The sequence below is a fragment of the Silurus aristotelis genome (assembly GCF_946808225.1).
Source record: "Silurus aristotelis genome assembly, chromosome: 4".
Classification (NCBI taxonomy): domain Eukaryota; kingdom Metazoa; phylum Chordata; class Actinopteri; order Siluriformes; family Siluridae; genus Silurus; species Silurus aristotelis.
In genome coordinates, this window is record NC_139577.1 from 12,125,229 (window position 1) to 12,133,464 (window position 8,236).

Sequence of the window (8,236 nt, forward strand, 5' to 3'; positions counted from 1 at the left end):
ACAAGTGTGTGTGTGTGTGTGCGTGTGTGTGTGTGTGTGTGTGTGTGTGTGTGTGTGTGTGTGTGTGTGTGTGTGTGTGTGTGTGTGTGTGTGGGTGTGTGTGTGTGTGTTGTTCAGGGACAAGAACAGGTTGTTTGAGCCAGTAAATGGCTGTAATCCCAAACTTTTTTCAGCTACTGTGTGAAGGGGTTTTATTGGAATCCTGTTCATTAGAGTGCAACTATTGATTCGTTCCCTCACATGGACCAAGTAAGAAGGAGGAAAGAGAGCGAGAGAGAGAGAGGGAGAGAGAGAGAGAGAGAGAGAGAGAGAGAGAGAGAGAGAGAGAGAGAGAGAGAGAGAGAGAGAGAGAGAGAGAAATTGAGGAAAGAGGATATGAGAGGGAGCAAGAGGAAAACCAGTGAGATGGACAGAAGGCCAATGAAAGAAAACACAGAGGAATGGTGAATTAAAGAATAAGGTGGAGGGACTGAGAGTTGAAAAGAATGCAGTGCAAAACGAAGGGAATGTCTGCCAGGGGAATTCATGCTTGATTTGTCCTTGTTTTTCGAGCAGTTAGCTGTCAATGGGGGGAGAGCAGAGGAGGCCGTCTGCAGGCAGAACAGCGCAGATGCCTCTATTGGAGACCGAGGCAGGCATCTCCCCTCTCCGGCCTCTCCAAATGCCCCGGATCCTGGCATTGTAAGACTCTCAATGTGCTCAGCAAGGGCTTGTGCTCGAAGAGTTCTGTTCCATTTGTGGATCCTCCTTTACACACCAGCCTTGAGAGCTGTTTCCAGGGTGCTTTGAGGCCTACACCGGGCTTTTCAGAAAAACATTTGAAGCAGCACTCAAAAGAGTCCAGTGCCCTTCGAAGGAGTGAAAGGAAATTAATGTCTTCATTGGTGACAGGACAGTTGTGTTTCAGAGTAAGCCACAGGAGGGGGACTGTTTCTCTGTTATGCAGTTGGCGGGCCACTGTTGTTTTTTGGCGCCAATGGGAAGCCGGCCTTTCATTCACAGGGTTCAAAGCAGACAAATGGTTCTGCAATGAGAGCAGGCAGGCCTGGAAGGTTAGTTATGAAGCTGCAGGTAGAGCTTTGGCAGATTAAAGTTAATATTAGCCATTTAAAGAGCCTGTCAGTCACACAGTGCAGCTCCAGGCAGCCTGTAGGGTGTCGGTTTGTATCCAGCTGTTTGGTTGTCAAAGTACCTTTGCCATCAAATTATCAAATGAATGCCAAGTCTTATAGTCAGTGTGAGAATTTCAGAAAGGTACCTCAGGGAATTTGGAGTGCTTTGGAGTGGAAGAGTTTTCAATGTACTCACTTATTTAATATAATACTGATATATGCATTTGATATTTTCATGTACAGCAATTACATATACACTAAACCACATGTCATGTTTTATATTAAATCTAAATATATGCCAACAGCAGTCAAGATTTACACATTGTATTGGCAAAACAGTTGGGGTGGATAGAAGTACACACAATTCCTGTACTTAAGTAAAAGTATATTAAATATTACCCCAGTGAAAGTACTCATTTTATATTTCTACTTGAGTAAAGGGACAGAAGAACTTTTTATATTAATGTACTTAAATATATTAACTATATATTTAATAATTTATCTGGTTCAATGTTCCATTCTACTGCTACTATTGCAAGCACACAGTGAGAATATCCTTACTCCGCAGAACCTCTGGTGGAAACTGTGGGGTTGTGGCTTTTTTCTTGCCACAGGTTCTTATTTAACACTTTTTATGTATTTACTTCAAAATAGTGTGTAACAGCATGCTTTTGTGAAATGTAGTAAACAGTAACATTCTTTACATTTTAGTGAGATGAAAATGTATGTTTTTCAAAATACTCCAATACTCTACTGACTTAAGTACAGTAATGAAGTACAAAATGTCCACCATTGGATGAGGGGGAAATCACTCTAACACTATAAACAGCGAAAGTGTATAAAGGGATGAGCACTTTTCCGGTTTCCAGTGCTTTCTCTGTCTAGGATGGAGTCTGCTATCTAAAAAGGAAAGTACTTTTCCTGCTGCCCATTGACCTTCACCAGCTCAGTGTAGTGCAGTATAGGAAAAAGTGGTGACTGGATGAGTGAGTAGTAGTGCTTTCACAAACAATACCCTAGACATTATTGGCATACTTTTACCTGTATTATTTGGGTTTGCATAATTTTGTAACAATATTTTACAGGAAACTATACTGTATATACAATGTATTATGCACTACCTCTCTCATTAGCATGAATTGATATTTATCTTAAATACATTCTTCTAGCTCTTCTCTCAAGCCTTGATTTATATTTTTCCTTGTTTTTAAATTTATAACTTCAACAGGTAGAAAGTAATGAATTACATTTACTCATTTTACTGTAACTGAGTAGTTGTTTTTGTGTACTTATACTTTTTAAAGTAGTTTTTCTACTGTAAAATCTGTATTTTACTTTTACTTAAGTATGTTTTGTTTAAAGTATTGTAATTAACTACTCGGTTACATTCATGCAAGTAAAATGAAATGTAATTCATTACTTTCTACCTGCTAAAGTTGTAAAATAAAAAAAAAACAAGGAAAAAAATAAATCAAGGATTGAGGGAAGAGCTAGAGGAATGTATTTTAGATAATAATCAGTTTATGCTAATGAGAGAGGTAGTGCATAATACATTGTCTATACAGTATAGTTACCAGTAAAATACCACTACAAAATAATGCAAACCCAAACAATACAGATAAAAGTATGGCAATAATGTCAGTAAATTTACTTAAACGTGAATTTCCTTAAGTTCAATTTCATTGAAGTAGCATTACTTTTACTTGAGTAGAATAGTTTATGACTCATTCCACTTGTGTGGGTTTCACTTGTGTGTGATTTTATAATGTCAAAAAGTGACAAATTTTCCAGATGTCACAAATGTCTTACTTCCTGTTTACATTTAGACATTGTACTCAGTTGCATCCTGGTAAATTGCAACATTTGGTTTGCATTTACTGAACTCATGCGTGAAGAAATTTCTATGAAAGGTGTTTCAATTGACACAATAACATTGAGGGTGGAGATCAGCGAGGTGGACTAAGTGAGTAAATACATTAGAATTTTAGTGAACTATGAAAAATAAATGTTAATAAGTACATTCACAAACTGACAAAGTATAAGTGTGTGTGTGTGTGTGTGTGTGTGTGTGTGTGTGTGTGTGTGTGTGTGTGTGTGTGTGTGTGTGTGTGTGTGTGTGTGTTTAAATGAGACAGAGTGTGAGAGAGAGAGAGAGCACTCTGATTGTGTGGTTCCTCTGATTGTTCCTCAACAGCCTCTGCAGGAAATCTCAGACCCACTGATAAAAAGGAGCAAAGAAAAAGTGCAAAAGAGGCTTTGTGAAGAAGACAGGTAATTACACACGCAGGGGAAAGCAGAGGTGTTAAGGGTGAGGGGATAAAAAAAGAGAAAAGAAATTATGAAAAAGGATAGCAGACTGAGTCAGAGTGATCGTGTGGGCTCTTAGTGAGAGACTTAGGAATGAGGTCACACGCACGCACACACACACACACACACACAGTCTTCAAGCACTATGCATAAGGTAACATTTTATGAACATTGTGTACATTTCATAAATACATCATGTAAGACAAGATATGTTAGAGAACATTTAAGTAACATTTGTTTAATTCGTTTTAAGTCATTAAATTGTTCATACAATGGTGCACACACACACACACACACACACACACACACACACACACACACACACACACACACACACACAGTCAAAAGATACACACAGACACATACATACATACATAAGTTCCAGGCAGCAATGTGGTGACATTCTGATTTGTTCTCTTTGGCCTTAATTTTTATGCTGTCTTTCCTGCCATTGTTTTATTACCATCCCCACATGCAGATACATCACTGTGGAAAAAATGAAGGACAGAGGCCAAAGAAAAGGGGAAAGGACCACAGTAAATACATTAAGTTCATTTTGAGTTCAATCATTCAGCCCGCATTATATGGGGCAACGTCAGTGTGTTCGAGCAAGGCAAATCACTGCTGTGCTGAATAGTAGAGTGACAAACAAACGTGATTATGTCACAGCTTTCCAGTGTCTCAGGCAGTATCAGCGTTGTCGTGGTTACACTGATGTTGGTGTGGATACCATGCACAAGGTACACGCTGCCCCACAATGACCTTCCCATCTCAATAGACACTAACTCCATCATGATAATCAGAAGAATTCTCCTTCAAGCAATGTGCCATTTAAAATATTGGACACAGCTGGAACTTTGGGTAATATGAGGATGTTGTTTGGTGAAGGCCTACTCTATTATTTATTTATAAGAGCTACTTCAGAATACTGGCCAAATGTGCTCAACATTCATTTAAAAAATTATGTTTACACTATGAACACACCTATTGACTGATAATTGTATTATTATTGTAGAGTACATTTGTAATCTTAATCTTCTACTGCTGTAATGCCTTCTTGGGATTAATAAAATGCATTATGGAAAATGTCAGGCACAATTGTATCCAACAAAGAGTAAAAAGTTTCAATTTTGAAATTTTTTGTATACAATTTATTTACAAATAGTTGTTTTAAACTGAAATTAAGTTAGTCAGGTTTCATGAAAAATATAAAACTGAATTGCTAACTACTCTAAATGATGCAACTTATGCAAAAATATAGTTTTTTTTTATAACTATAGCTCTCTTATATCTGTAATTTTTCTTCTAACTTTAACTTGTCGTATAACAAATTACTTAGTTACATAAATGTAGCCTGTAAACATTAGCAAATTAATGACAACATGCTTTTCAAATTAGGCTGAGTTTATGCCTTCCAGGATCACATCGAATATACTTCATTTTAGTCATCTGAGGCTTTTTGTCCCTCCAGCATATTGAAACTGTGGTAAGGTCAGGGTCAATTGATGGAAATCATAGTGATTTGAGTTTAAAGGTTTAGTTATCACCATAACATTACATTACATGTGATGTACAATAGTGAAATAAATCAAACACAACATCAGTTTTAAGTGGCTATTTGTTCAAATATAAACAAATATGAATCCTCATTCATCTTTCAAGCCAGATCAATTCACTCATCATATGAGAGGGAAAATTAAATAACCCATAAAGATATATTAAAGCCTTTAAACACCATACTTATTAAATCAGTTTATTCAATTATATATTTTACAGAAATGCGTGCCATTGTACACAAAAGAAAACAATACTGAACTGTGGCCAGTTTTGTGTCATGTGTTGACCGGTTCTGCTAAGGTATTTTTTTAAGTTTGAAAAAACAAGTCAGGCCATGATCCATCAGCTGATTACCCCTTAACCCTTACATACTGTTCATAATCCATGCTTTAACAGTATGGTCAAAATTTAATACCCTCAAAATAATTGTCTATACCAAATTATGAACTACAAATCGTTTTAGAATTTATAAATAGACATTCTGACATTAGATGATTAATTCTTGATGTTTCAGAGAGCAGGGAGAGGATTTCTTTTTTGTTTTTTACACAATTCATTTCTGGATAAAAACATCAATCACAGAATATGATATCCTGTTTTACTTAAGACATGAAAACATATGCAATAGTAATATCTTTTATTAAAATTTAAATGGGCAAAAACATTCTAAAACTGTTTACATAACCGTGTATAAACAATCTCCCATGACCCCTCAAAGACCAACAGGTGCATGTTTCTACAGGAAACAGGCAAATGTGGTGGGAACTCAGACAATTCTCAGGACAGTTTCAAGCTCTCACTTGAACCCTGCCATGACTGTCCCATAAAAAAAATACACACATACAGTTTCAAGATTCCCACCATTTTACTTGATTTAACACACACTGGTAAATCTAAATATTATTGTAATCGATATGGGTCAAATCTGACCCAGAACAGCCTCAATGTACAAAACATTGTAGCACCTGTACAAAAGTATAATATTTTAAAATATTTATATTTTTGTGTTTTTTGGGTCATCAAAGTCATCAAATCAGGGTAAAAGAATTACATTTAGGTTATTTTTGGTAATTTCAACAGAAATTATATATTTTTGCTGTAAATTTTTATTTAAAAAAAACAACAACCTTATTATCCACCCATATTGTATGTTTTACAGTCAGCATACAGTGATTTTGCACTGTTGGACATGTCTGAATCATCAAATGAGTCACCAGCTCTTTTTCCAGTCTTTTGCTTTTGCTGTGGTAGCCTAATTCATAGTGATTTGATTTCTCCCAACTTGCTTCACTAGAAGATAAATAATTACACCACTTTTTGGCTAGATAAAGCAATGCTATGTAAATAAATGACTTAATCCAAGATTAAAGGTCATTATCGGTAGGTCAGAGGCTTAGGTTCCAAGCACTTTTAAGCTCCAACTCTACAGTTAAGTGCATCCCAAAAGCATTAAGGAAGTGTATCAGGAATATAGGTCAAGTCTGAGGCAATTTTGATCCTCCTGAGATTTACCTGTTTGTACAGCCTGCCATTCTCAGGACTCTACCTTGCATAGGCTCCAATAGGAGGACATTCAATCGACAAAGAGAAGAAAGAAAGAGAGGGCAGATAAAGCAAGCATGAAAGGGGATTGAAAGTTGTGTTTCAGGTCTATGTCCAAGGTAATTTCCAATTTTCTTCAATTCAGGTGAAATGTCTCGGCAGTGTGAGCTTGGGCTGAACGAGAGCTTCACCTCGACGCCACACTCCACATGCATTAAGATCAAACTGGCGCTCAAAAGTGCATTGGGCACAGCTAGAAAAGTTTTGTTTAAGGATGTGAGGCAGAGCTGGGTGAAGAAACGCTACATAAAAGACTATTTTGTTTCCACTGAGGAGCAGATGGCGATCTGGTATGTCTATTCATTCTATGCCAGCTAGCTATGGACTGGCTTAGTGGCAGGCAGTACATCATGGCAAACAGTGATCCAATTGAGGGAAACTGGGCTTCAGGGAACAGTTAACTTGAGAATTGGTACTCAGTTTCTCTTTTAAAAAATTATCCAGTTTTGTACATGTACATATGTTGAACAAAGTATGCGATCAGGTTCCCAATGTATTTTCCAGACGAATGGCTCGGAGGACAATTAGCGCTCAGTTACATACCCAGTGGACATGAGTTTTGAGTGAAACACCATCACACACTCACACCTGTGGGAATGACGCCATTGCAGGGGAGCATGACAGCAACATTACATGAAACTCAGTCAAAGGTGTGTGTGTGTGTGTGTGTGTGTGTGTGTGTGTGTGTGTGTGTGTGTGTGTGTGTGTGTGTGTGTGTGTGTGTGTGTGTGTGTGTGTGTGTGGGTATGTGAGACAGGTAGTCTGAGCAAACAAAAAGTTCAGAGAGAGAGAGAGAGAAAAAGAGGCCTGGGGCAGTCAGCTTAAAATTAGAAAGATTAGTGAGGGAATGTGATAGGCCATCATTGCACCTGCTTGTGTCATTTCAAGTAGAGGAAAAAGCAGAGAGGGGGCTTTTAGTGATCTTTAGAACTCCCCTATTGTTCCCACATGCATGGAACACTGAACGGGAACAATGAACAATGTTTGTGTTTACGTTTCTTGAGAAGCGTGTGTGAAAGAGGGAGAAATGAAGGGAGAAGGCGACATTGTGTTTTCTAAAACTACTATTAATCAATGCCAGAGCACTTTGTTTGGGAAGAACTTCTGGTTTCTGGTCTGTGACAGTAAGGTTCGGAAGACTTCAGCCGCATGATGGATGCATTCGTCTCAACCTTTTCTTCAGAATAACATTAGTCAGAGCAGAAATATAAGAACTTTATTCAAATATGGGCTGATTGTGAGGCAGCAGTAAACTGGTGGCATCTCCCTCTTTCTCTGTCTCTCTCTCATTCTGGTTTTTCATTCATCATTCTTACACAGCTCTCATATACTGCACAACTGTAAAGCCATTCACTTAGATGAAAAAAAAAAGCCTGAAGCCCATGAGCTCATTTAGAGCTTACCCTTAGTCACTTGAAACACACTTTGTCCTTGATGAGCTCATATTGAGGCCTCTTAAAATGTAGGACCCTTTACATTGATGACACATTGATTAGTAAATGTACAGCACCTTAATTTTTTAAAAATTGATTTACACATGCTCTATTTGTACAAGGACAAAAGCAAAAGGAAAGCAATATTTCAAACCCATAAATCCTTTGTGTTTTTATATATATATATATATATATATATATATATATATATATATATATATATAT